This window comes from Bufo bufo, chromosome 1, assembly GCF_905171765.1.
Source record: "Bufo bufo chromosome 1, aBufBuf1.1, whole genome shotgun sequence".
Lineage (NCBI taxonomy): Eukaryota > Metazoa > Chordata > Amphibia > Anura > Bufonidae > Bufo > Bufo bufo.
In genome coordinates this window covers 811937745-811951453 of record NC_053389.1, presented here as the reverse complement: position 1 = coordinate 811951453, position 13709 = coordinate 811937745, and positions in this window count along the sequence as shown.

The following is a 13709-nucleotide window of genomic DNA, read 5'->3' as shown; positions in this document are numbered from 1 at the left end:
GGTGTTCCGAATCAATGTACCCCCCCAGGGGGTTAATATCCACGCATGGCTGAGAGACTGAACACTGACACAGAAGTTGGTCAAAGCAATCTCTAACTTTTATTACATGAGGCAGCGTATATATATCTTCAGAAGAGGGCAGTCCTCACTGAGACACAAACCATTGTTTCATTGGTCAAAGTTAAGAGATAAGAGAAACAGAGATAACACTCTTCACATCTGCGCAGTAGGTACCACTTTGGAATGTTAAGCTAATGTAAACATCTAAGGGTCTCCATTTTGTAATGGTGGATAGTCTAACAATACTACTGCATACGTCATATGTGACACTTCAAAGAGGTGCTTCTCTATAGGCAGTGAACAACATATATTATCAAGTCATGTGATTGGTCTACGCATTTCACCACACTCTATGGGACACCTGCAGAAAGATGAGAAACCAGACACCTCTCACAGCCCAGCTCTTTGCCCCCCTCTCTCTACAGTCTTTAGACAAAGAGAGGGGTGGGGGGGAGGCACTTGGAAGAGAAAAAGTTTAACTCATTACAGTCCTAGAGATACTAAATATAGAATAAAATTCACACATCTTTAACAGTCAAATTCACACATCTTTAACACTAATCTGAGCATGGGGAGGATCTTATCTGAGCATTGGGGGCCTGATCTGACCATTGGGGGTCTGATATGAGCATGGGAGTCTGGTCTGAGCATGGGGGTCTAATCTGAGTATTTGGGGTCAGATTTGAGCAAGGGCGGGTCTGATCTCAGCACGGGGGGTTCTGATCTCAGCACGGAGGGTTCTGATCTCAGCACTGGGGGGGTCTGATCTCAGCACGGGGGGGGGTCTGATCTCAGCACGGGGGGTTCTGATCTCAGCACGGAGGGTTCTGATCTCAGCACTGGGGGGGTCTGATCTCAGCACGGGGGGGTCTGATCTCAGCACGGGGGGGTCTGATCTCAGAACTGGGGGGGTCTGATCTCAGCACGGGGGGGTTTGACACTGGGAGTCTGATTTGTGTTGTCTGATCTGAGCATTGGGGGTCTTATTTTGGGGATCTGATTTGGAGTTCTGATGAGGATTGGGGATCTTATCTTAGGTCAGATGTGCATTGGGGGTCTGATGAAAAATATTTTTTTCCTTTTCTTCTCTGCTAATGGCAAATTCGAAAAAGAAACTCAGATCAGACGAAAAATATTTGTTATTCTTATTTTTCTCCGCTAAAACCTAGGTGCATCTTAAAGGGCGAAAAATACGGTGACTTGTGTGTAAATGTATAGCTTGTGGCTCCTGGTAGTCATATGTTTGTTTGTTTTTCTGGCTCTTTGTGTCTGTCAGGTTGATCACCCCTGCTTTAGACCCTTTCACCTTTTTCCCGTTTTGCTCCTTGTGCTATATGTTTCCCTTCATCATTCTGCGCTCAATCCCCATAATGAGAAAGTGCGAACAGAATCTTCCAAATCTTTACTAATTTACTGAAAAGAGAAAACAAAAATTTTGCATTGACATAAGTATTCAGCCCCTTTACTCAGGAGTCAGGACATAAGTCTTCAGCCCCTTTACTCAGGAGTCAGGACATAAGTATTCAGCCCCTTTACTCAGGACATAAGTCTTCAGCCCCTTTACTCAGGACTTGAGCTGAAGCCCCTTTGGCAGTGATTCCAGCCTCTGATCTTCTTGGGGATGATGCCACAAGGTTCTCACACCTGGGTTTGGGGATTTTCTACCATTCTTCTCTGCAGGCAGCTCTTTCCTCCTCGTGGCTTGGTTTTTGCTCTGATGTACAGTCGGCTGTGAGACATTATATAGACAGGGCTGTGTCTTTCCAAATCACGTCCAGTCAACTGAATTTTCCACAGAAGACTCCAATCAAGGTGTAGGAACATCTCAAAGATAAACCAGAAAAATGGGAGTATTGAGTGCAGAACGATGGGTAAAATGTGATTTTTTTGTTTTTTAATTTTAGCACAAGGAGCAACAAAATGAGAAAAAATGCGGTCTTGTGGGTTAGCCAGTATCATCTCTGGTGGTCTTGTGGGTTAGCCAGTATCATCTCTGGTGGTCTTGTGGGTTAGCCAGTATCATCTCTGGTGGTCTTGTGGGTTAGTCAGTATCATCTCTGGTGGTCTTGTGGGTTAGCCAGTATCATCTCTAGTGATCTTGTGGGTTAGCCAGCATCATCTCTGGTGGTCTTGTGGGTTAGCCAGTATCATCTCTGGTGGTCTTGTGGGTTAGCCAGTATCATCTCTGGTGGTCTTGTGGGTTAGCCAGTATCATCTCTGGTGGTCTTGTGGGTTAGCCAGTATCATCTCTGGTGGTTTTGTGGTTTAGCCAGTATCATCTCTGGCTGTCTTGTGGGTTAGACAGTATCATCTCTGGCGGTATTGTGGGTTAGCTATTATCATCTCTGGTGGTCTTGTGGGTTAGCCAAGATCATCTCTGGTGGTATTGTGGGTTAACTAGTATCATCTATAGTGGTCTTGTGGGTTAGCCAGTATCATCTCTGGTGGTCTTGTGGGTTAGCCAGTATCATCTCTGGTGGTCTCTTGTGGGCTAGCCAGTATCATCTCTGGTGGTCTCTTGTGGGCTGATTTCATAATCTTCCTGATGGGATGTGAAATATTTCTAATGATCTAGTATTGATATCCCTGGTGGACTAGTGGGTAAGTCAACAATAGTTCTTGTGTTCTAGTCATCACTTACCTGTCCAAACATCAGCATTGTGCCTGAGGTCTATAACAGCAACCCATTAGTCCACAAGAGTCATCATTCAAGACGAGTGAATTTCTCGAAATTCATTTGAGGTCAGATTCTAACAAATCGGTTGGCAGATTCTGTTCACGTAAGAATAAATTCGATCCAAATCCAAAGTGCTCTGATTGCCCTGAAAAGTCATGTATGACCCTATGGGGTCTCCTAGGACTGTATCCAACACCTTTCAGGCTCTTTAACGCAAAGACAGCATTAGTAATGTCATAGTGACACAGACAAACATAGCCATGTGGAGGCCGGCGGTAACAGCCTGTTTCAATCACACTGTACAGTTGGGTTTGTTAGGTTTTTGTTTTTTTTTATTAAAAAACTTTCCGAAAATGATCCCTTTCCGAAAATTATTCCTTTTTGGAAAGCAGCAACAGGTCTGGTGTTAAAAGGGTTTTCAGAAATTTTTATACTGATGACCTATCCTCAGGATAGGTCATCAGTATCTGATCTGTGGTGGTCTGACACCCGGGACCCCCACCCATCAGCTGTTTGAGAAGGCACCAGTGCTCCTCTGCTGCCTTCTCCCTGCTAACCTAGGCTGTGCATGCTGAGCTGCTCCTAGGCCACGTGACAGATGAACGTGATGTCACTGAACCATCATAAATGGACTCTAAGCAACTAGGTGACTGGGTGGGGAGCTTCCACTAAATCACAAGGCCACCAGGGACAAGGCATGGTGGACTTAGACATTTAGAATGAAACCAAAGGCAAGTGCTCTCCTGTTAGAGAAATAGATGGTTTCTGAAAACTGAGGGCAGCGCTGGACAGGGTAGACTCATAGGTTGCTCCTCAGTAAACAGGACACTCACGGCTCCGGATGCGTTTTGCTCCTTTGTGCTGGCTGTGATGAAGTTACAGGCATCCACACAGTTCTTGATTTCTGGGGCACAATGGGCCAAGCTTCTGTACAAAGTAGTTGTCCCATCGGCATCGAATAGATTAGCTGGAATGAGGGATGGAAGCGTCATATTAGTGGTAGGCTTCCTGAAGGACTTCTAACCTTTACTGTTAATATAATACGTTTTGGTGTTTTTATATCCTGTGTTATCATTACATCTTCTATGTTATTATATAATTGGCTGATATTATATTTGACTCTTTGGACACTACTCATATTTTATCTACTTATACTTGTGGCCCTTGGTCATCTTGAGGCTCCTGTCACTGCGTTTCTTGGTCATCCTGAGCCTTCTGATCACTGTGTTTCCTGCTCATCCTGAACCTTCTCATCATTATGGTCCTTGCATGGGCAGACTAGCCATAGACCCTACAGGGAAAATTCCCGGTGGGCCAATGTCCAGTGGGCCTCCCAAGCCCTCTTCACGGCCGCTGCCCAGGTACATAACCTTCTGAAGCTCTTACAATGCTACGAGCATCAAGTACTTACTCCCTCCTGCTCTGTGGTATTTGGTTCTTCTGGGGCAGTATTTAGTGCTATGCTATGGTATTGCTGGCCCGTGTACTTCTGTTGCCCCTGACTACTTGTGACTTGTGTTGGCCCTACCCACTTGTGTTGCCCCACCTTCTGTCAATTTGGACTCATCTACAACACGGGGCCACTATTAGGTATTTTTCCAGGGCCACTTTAAGTTCCCAGTCCGCCCTTGGGTCCTTGTTTATTTTGAACCTCCTGATCAATGTGGTCCTTTTTCATCCTGAGCCTCATGATGCCTCAGTTTCCTGCTCATCATGAGGCTCCTCATCACCGTGGTTCATGCTTATCCTGGGCCTTCTGATCACGGTGTCCCTTGCTCATCCTGATCCCTGCATTGATTGCTCATCATGATCCTCTTGATCCCTATGTTCCTTCTGATCCTGAGCCTCCTGATCACTGAGGCCCTTGCTTATCCTGAGCCTCCCCATTGCTGTGTTCCGTGCTTATTCTCATCCTCCTGATCGCTATATACCTGCTGATCCTAAGCCTCCTGATCGCTGGGGTACTTTTTCATCCTGAGCCCCTTGATCTTTACGTTTCTTGTTCATTCTGCGCCTCCTCATCACTGTGTTCCTTGGTCATCCTAACCCTCCTCATCATTTAAAGATCATTTCACCACATACAAGCAATCCCTCCTCATATTCAAATCCTCACTCGCTGATGCAAAACAGGCCTACTCATCTCTCATATCTTCCCTGTCACACAGCCCTAAACAACTTTTTAGCACTTTTAACTCCCTTCTCCGTCCACCAGCGCCCCCACCCTCTCCTCTCTTCTCAGCTGAGGACTTTGCCAAATATTTCAAACAAAAGATAGTCAACATCAGAGAAAGCTTCACTACATCGTCCCCACAGACCCTCTACACAACTGCTCGGTCCTCTTCTCCCAAAACCCGCTTCTCCACCATTACAGAAGAAAAACTCTCCACTCTACTCTCCAAACCTCATCTGACCACCTGTGCACTTGACCCAATCCCATCCCACCTCATCCCTAACCTCACCACAGTGTTTATCCCAACCCTAACTCATCTCTTCAACCTATCACTAAACTCTGGTGTCTTCCCCTCTGCTTTTAAACATGCTACCATTACACCCATTCTCAAAAAGCCTTCACTTGACCCATCTTCCTTGTCCAGTTATCGCCCCATATCACTTCTTCCGTATGCCTCAAAGCTACTTGAACAACATGTCCATTCAGAACTGTCCTCCCACCTCTCCTCCTGCTCCCTCTTTGACCGCCTACAATCTGGCTTCCGACCCCACCACTCGACCGAGACTGCCCTTACCAAAGTCACCAATGACCTACTGACAGCCAAAACCAAGAAACAATACTCTGTCCTCCTTCTCCTTGACCTGTCCTCTGCCTTTGACACTGTTGACCACTCCCTTCTGTTGCAAACTCTCTCATCTCTTGGCTTCACCGACCTGGCCCTCTTCTGGATCACATCATACCTCACAGACCGGACGTCTAGCGTCTCCCACTCTCGCACCACCTCCTCGTCTCATTCCCTCTCTGTTGGTGTCCCGCAAGGCTCTGTCCTAGGACCCCTGCTCTTCTCTATCTACACTTTTGGCCTGGGACAGCTCATAGAGTCCCATGGCTTTCAGTATCACTCCTACGCTGACAACACACAAATCTACCTCTCTGGTCCAGACATCACCACCTTACTATCAAGAATCCCACAATATCTATCTTCTATATCATCCTTCTTTGCCTCTCGCTTTCTAAAACTTAACATGGATAAGACAGAATTCATAATCTTTCCCCCATCTTGTTCAACCCCCTCAACAGACCTATCTATCATGATCAATGGCTGCACACTCTCCCCGGTCAACAAAGTCCGCTGCCTTGGAGTGACCTTGGATTCTGCACTTTCCTTCCGACCGCACATCCAAGCACTCTCCACCACCTGCCGCCTCCAACTCAAAAACATCGCCCGCATCCGTGCTTTCCATAACTTTGAATCTGCAAAAATTCTTGTACATGTCCTCATCATCTCCTGCCTGGACTACTGCAACATTCTCCTCTGTGGCCTTCCATCTAGCACTCTCGCACCCCTCCAATCTATCCTCAACTCTGCTGCCCGACTAATCCACCTCTCACCCTATTACTCCTCTGCCTCTCCCCTCTGCCAATCCCTTCACTGGCTCCCCATTGCCCAGCGAATTCACTTCAAAGTACTAACAAATACATACAAGGCCGTCCACAACCTGTCCCCTCCCTACATCTCTGAGCTACTTTCCCGATACATCCCCACACACACTCTCCGATCCTCACAAGACCTCCTTCTCTCCTCTCCTCTTATCACCTCTTCCCACAATCGACTCCAAGATTTCTCCCGTGCAGCCACCGGACTCTGGAACTCGCTACCCCAACATATCAGACTCTCACCTACATTGGAATCCTTAAAAAGAAACCTGAAAACCCACCTCTTCAGACAAGCCTACAACCAGTGACCCTGCTGCCTCTATACCGCCATGACCAACTTAACCCGCACCTACTGTGTCCTTCTCCCATACCATGTAGATTGTAAGCCTCACGGGCAGGGCCCTCTCTCCTTCTGTACCAGTTTGTAACTTGTCTTGTTTATGATTAGTGCAATTGTCTGTTTTATGTATGTGCACCGCTTATCATATGTACAGCGCTATGGAATGAATGGCGCTTTAATAATAAATAATAATAATAAAGTACCTTAATATCCATGTCCAATAAAAAATTGTGAGTCCAACACAACCAAGAACCACGGCTGATGTTTCAAATCTATCCATTAAAAAGAGCAGATCCTATGGCGGGATACTTTCCATAATGGACACACCCTATTACAGCTAGTCGTTCAGACATTTACTGGTCAGGATACTGTAAACCCTTGGCCTATTTACGACAGTAGTGAAGGTTCAAGTCCACAAAGACAAGCTGCTGAGATTTTCGTTCAGTAGCTATTATGATCAGAGGAACCTCAATGCCCATGTTCATTGATTTCATTGGGTTCAACAGGAATCATGATGGAGCTCCCAAATCTGACCATGGTATGATACATTCCATAATGGACAATTTCAGTAGTAGCTACTCATTCAGACATCTAGTTATTCAAATAGTCGGAACCCTATGTAAATTTTGCTCAATGATCAAACTTCAGGTCCCTCACAAACAAGCTACTGGGAACTTTGATGAGTATCTACTATGGCAGTAACTCAATGTTCAACCAAGAACCACCCTTGATCCCGAATCTATCCATAAAAGAAGGGTCCCCTATTATTTCCATAATAATAATAGCTAGTCAGGTACATATCTATAATTTAGATAGTCCAAACCTTGTTCCCATTTGGATTGTGGTCAATCTTCATGTCTCCCAAGGATCTTTTATGCATAAACTGTAAGACTTAAAGGGAACCTATCACCAGGATTTTGTGTATAGAGCTGAGGACATGGGTTGCTAGATGGCCGCTAGCACATCCGCAATATCCAGTCCCCATAGCTCTGTGTGCTTTTATTGTGTAAAAAAAACCATTTTATATATATGTAAATGACCCTTAGATGAGTCCTGTCTCCTCTATGCTTGAGAGATGAGTCCAGCGCTCTCTGACTCTGAGCCCAGCCACGCCCACTGTGAAGGAGCCCAGCACCGCCCTGCATCCTCCGACTCTCCTCCTTGCTCCCCGACGTCAGAAAGCTAGAGCGCCGTAATCTCGTGATGCGCGAGCTAGCTCATGCGCAGTTCATTCCTTGAGGCTGATGCCAGCACAGGGAAGGAACACTATGACGACACTGCGCATGCGCTAGCTCGCGCATCGCGAGATTACGGCGCTCTAGCTTTCTGACGTCCGGGAGCAAGGAGGAGATTCTGAGGATTGCGGGGCGGTGCTGGGCTCCTTCACGCTGGACTCATCTCAGGGACAGGACTCATCTAAGGTTCATTTGCATATGTATCAAATCGTATTTTTTTTACACAATAAAAGCACACAGAGCTATGGGGATTGGATATTGCGGATGTGCTAGCGGCCATCTAGTAACCCATGTCCTCAGCTCTATACACAAAATCCTGGTGACCGGTTCCCTTTAAATGAACATTAAAGCGTAGCTGAGTTTTCAAAATTCAAAATTTGTATAATGGCTGTGCTTCTTTGTACAATCATAACTTTGAGGGAACAGGTCTTTTGGGGCTTCCCTAATGTCTTTCTCAGCCTAACTATTCCCCTCTTCAGCTGCACAGTTAGATATATTTCTCTCACAAGCACGGGTACCTCCCTTCTGTGGAATCTGCCAGCTCTGTACTGCTATGACGTCCTTTTCCTTACTTCCCACTATGTTTTCAGCTCCGTGGCTCACAGGACAGATAAGGAGGGGAAGCCCACTTACAAAAAGGCAGAAGGCTCCTGTGATCTTCAGAAGCAGTTCTTTTATTGGGCTCACAATTTCAGGTAGCTTTGACATGCTCCCACTTTCTCTCTGCCGTCTTCTGTGTCCGTTGCAAGGGATGGAGTGCCAATTAGGTCGAACCAGAGTTGCCAACCAGAATTTTTATTTTTTTCTGGACAACTTATCCCAAAATCATGGACAGCCAACATTTTTTATAGACAAATTGGAAAACCATAATGAATGATAAAGATTATAAGTAATCCAGGTCTATAGCTCAATATACTGATAAGAACTCATTACCAGCTGTTACTGTGAGCTGAAAAATGATAATAATCTAGTCAGGTACCACCAGCCTCAACAAAATCACAGACACATCAAATTTTTTCACGGACACAGGAAAAATGTCACCTATTTTTACGGACTGTCCAGAAATTTCTGGACGGTTGGCAACCCTGGGTGGTAGTGAGACCCCTAGTGGCCCTGACTTTACAGCTTTTTTCAGGTGGATACAGGCAGATTTTTTAAACAAAGTTATTAAGACATGTGTTATTTATACCATTCTCTATGACATGAAATTGTGTGAAAATACAGAGACTGTTCATGTACAATGGGGTCAAGAACCTTTATAGAACTCTAAAAACTACTAACCACGAGAGGTCCCTATGGTGGAATATATTTTATACTGAATAACACCTTTTGGAAGAAACAACCACCTGGTCCATCTAGTCTGCTCTTATATTATTTCTGTTTTATCTCAGGATAGACATGTGTTTATCCCAGGCATGTGTCAATTCAATTACTGTAGATTTCCCAACCCCATCTGCTTGAAGTTTGTTCCAAGCTTCAACCACTCTTTCCATAAAATATTTCCTAACATTGCTCCTGATCTTACCCACAGCTAATTTCTGATTGTGCCCCTTTGTTCTTATTGAGAACACTTCCCTCCTGAACATCATTTAAATCTTTTACATATTTAAAGGTTTGGATCCTGTCCCCCCTTTCCCTTCTTTCCTCAAGGCTATACAGATTAAGTTCTTTAAGTCTATCCTGGTATAGAACCTTCACAGACTCTATCCTGGTATGTTTTATGCTTAAGACTCTCCACCATTTTTGTAGCCCGTCTTTGCACCCGTTCCATTTTATCTCTGTCTTTTTTAGGTGGGATCTCCAGAACTGGACACAGTCTTCCAGATGGGGTCTCACTAGCGTTCTATACAGCGGTATCACAATCTCTCCCTCTCTCCTGGTTATACCTCTAGCGATACAGCCAAGCATCCTACTTGTTTTCCCTGCTGCCTGTCCACACTGTGCACTCATTTTGAAGCTGTCTGATATCAGAACACCTAAATCCTTCTCTTCTGAAGTCCTCCATAACAAGGAGCTGCCAATACAATACTCAGACTGTGGGCTCCTTCTCCCCAAGTGCATTATTTTCCATTTGGAAACATTGAACTGCAGTTTCCATTGTTTGGACCATTTATCCAGAGAAGCTAAATCTTTTTCCATGTTACTAATCCCATCAGGAATATCAATCCTATTACACACTTTTGTGTCATCGGCAAACAGGCAAACCTTACCTATCAAACCTTCTCCTAAGTCGCCTACAAAGATAATTAAAAAAAATTTACTCAGGATGGACCCTTGAGGTACACCACTTGTGACTTGTCTCTCCTCATCATAGTTATCCATTTACACATCTAGTAATGTTGATACTCTGAACCCTCTATAAAGTTTGGTCAATGGTTAAACTTCAGGTCTGTAAAAGACAAGGGGCCAAGTTCTTTGATGAGTAGCTAATATGATGGTAACTCAGTGTCCATGTCCTTTGAAATCACTGGGTCCAACATAACCAAGAATCATAATGGAGCTCAAAGAGGGGTCCTTATGGTGGAATCCATTCAATAAGAGCTACTCAGTCAGATGTCCTATAATTGGGATGCTCTGAATCTTCAGTTTCAACAATAGTCATACATCAAGTCTCCCAAGGTTAAGCTACTGAGCGTTAGTTACTAGTGGTTACTGGATCTGGGGGAACATCTATACCCATGATCATTGAACTTACTGGATCCAACACAGCCAAGAACCATGATGAAGCTGCCAAATCTAACCATCAAAGAGGGGTCCCTATGGTGGTATTCTCTCCATGATAGACAACCCGTATAATAACTACTTACATCCAGTAACTGGGATACTGCAAAGCACCATGTTGAACAGTGGAGAATCTCCACCTAAACATAGAAGAAGGACAATTCAAGAATACAAGTTCCTTGTAGTATATTTCTACTACAAGTTGTCTTTTCCGCTTTTCCCAGGTTCATTGGCCAGTGAGGAGGCTAAGCTGATGGGAGACCTCTTCTCTAACTATGATAAACAATCCCGTCCAGTGAAGTCCATCAATGACATTGTTCAAGTGAATCTGAAACTCACGTTGATCAACTTAATCTCCCTGGTAAGTGTTCTTCATGAGTCAATCCATGCCCTGACCAGTTCTGTGTGGTAACACATAGTCCCCATTCATTCATTTATTTTGGCAGAAAGAACGAGAAGAGACCCTGACGACCAACGTGTGGATATTAATCGTGAGTAACATAATGCATCTGGTGAAAGGAGAACTCTGATAATCTGACAAAGTGGAGTTCAATGAGACTATTAGCAGAACATTTTATGTTGGGCTTTTTTACTACTTCTTGGTCCTCAAAAGTTAACATCTTCCTGTGCCATCCTAGTATCCAGAATATCTGATAATCCAGCACCTATCAGACCCAACTGATGCCATTTTAAAGGAATTTTACTGTATATAATTTAGTGTTACTTCTTAGCTCAAGAGATGTTCTCTTGGTTTGTTGAAGATGTGCTCGGTCAATGTGTTGAGTTTTTAACATGATAGTCGAAACCCATAAATGGTTACCAGATAGAGCACCATACCCATGCACCTTGCCTAGCACTGCAACTCAGACCTATTCACAAGAGATGCAGTACCTGGCACAGCCAAGTGTATGGAGCAGTGCCTGATAACAATTGAAAAGGAGTCTATGGTCCTTTTATTCAACTCATTGACAAGGTTGCCAGGAGTCAGACCCTTGCCAATCAGCCCATCAATATTATAGTCCAGAAAACTACGTTACATGGACTTTAGTGTCTTAACCTCTTAAGGACTCAGCCCTATTTCACCTTAAGGACTTGGCCATTTTTTGCAAATCTGACCAGTGTCACTTTAAGTGCTGATAACTTTAAAACACTTTGACTTATCCAGGCCATTCTGAGATAGTTTTTTTGTCACATATTGTACTTCATGACACTGGTAAAATGAAGTCAAAAAAATTATTTTTTTTGCATAAAAAAATACCTAATTTACCAAAAATTTGAAAAAATTGGCAAATTTCAAAGTTTCAGTTTCTCTACTTCTGTAATACATAGTAATACCCCCAAAAATTGTGATGACTTTACATTCCCCATATGTCTACTTTATGTTTGAATTATTTTGGTAATGATATTTTATTTTTTGGGGATGTTACAAGGCTTAGAAGTTTAGAAGCAAATCTTGAAATTCTTCAGAAATTTACAAAAACCCAATTTTTAGGAACCACTACAGCTCTGAAGTCACTTTGCGAGGCTTACATAATAGAAACAATGCGTGTGAGGAAATAGATACAAGGCGGCACTGCCTTCACTGATGTAGCCTTCAATGGTAGGAAGCCGTTGGTGTGGTGCAATATACTCTGCTGCGGGGTGCTCAGCGACACAGAGGTTAAGGCAATAATACGCGATAAGGAGAGAGAGGATGAAGAAATCGCGGCACTCACCGGAGTAGAAAAAATGTTGCTGCTTTATTGAAGCTTCCTTAGAAGATGATACATGAAGGATCCAGGGGGGGACACACTGTTGCAAGCGGCGACGGCCGTTTCGCGCGTGGGATCGCGCTTGCTCGGGCCGCTGTATACGTCATCGCGCACGCTTGCGCTTTATACAAGCGGACTTGGGGCGGCCGGCACCATCGGCCACAGCTGTGCGCCCATGGATTTGTGACGTAAGTTAAAAACATATAAACAGCGGGTACAAATGTAAATGCTGGAGACAAACTAATAACTGAATACGACACAAATTATACAGCAATAGCCGTGCCGATAGACCTTTAGCTACAGGTTCATAAATACATGGCGGAGGAGGTTTGAATACAGCGATACAGGTTCAGATGTAATTAGGTATGCTGAAATTCATATATTAATGACATTTGAGCTATAAATGCTGTGGAGTGCAAATACCGGAAGCCACATTGTAAAAATATTCGCCCCTCTATCTTGAACGCGTCCGATTTACAAAAACACTGACATGTCGTTCTTGTCATTCATGCCTGCTGCTCCCATCGCTCCAGTTTGCATTATCCACCTTGCCTCCCTCTGCAGGAGCAGGCGATGCCGGTCACCTCCCCTAGGGATGGGACGGACATGTTCGACCCCCGCAAAGGAGAGACAGCGCGGATGAGCATCGTGGGCGGTGCGGATATGGTCAATAAGACGTGGGCTACCTCTGCCCGACCGTATAGAACCGACATGTTCACGGATGCGTTGAAATAGGGGGCGAATTGTTTTGCCTATATAAAAGCGTTTGCAGGGGCAAAAAACTACATATACCACGTAAGAAGTACGGCAGTTAATAAATTCACGTATAGTGTGTTTAATTCCCCCTATCTGTAGATCTTTGCTGCAGGCATTCAGTGCACAAAATGAACAGTGGCCACATCTAAAGTTACCCCTAGGCTTCTTGAGCCAGGACTCGTCTTGGGGCATATTGAATGCACTCCTGACCAGCTTATCCTTAAGCGTGGGACATCTTCTAAATGTGACCAATGGTTTTTCGTTTGCAAGGTTGCTGAGAGAAGAGTCCCCCTTCAACAGATCCCAATTTTGATTGATAGCCTGTCTAATTACTTCAGCGGCAGGGCTATATTGGAAGGAGAAGGCAAAGCGCGAGGGTTTGGCATCAATTTTCCCCTCCATGAGCAAAGTATTACGGTCTAGTTTTGCGGCCTTATATAGGGCTGCTGAGACACTTCTCGATGGATAACCCCTATCCAGGAGCCTATTCCTAAGCTCACCAGCTTGCTTGTGGAAGCCCTCATCGGTGTCGTTTATCCTCCGTAACCGGACAAATTGTCCG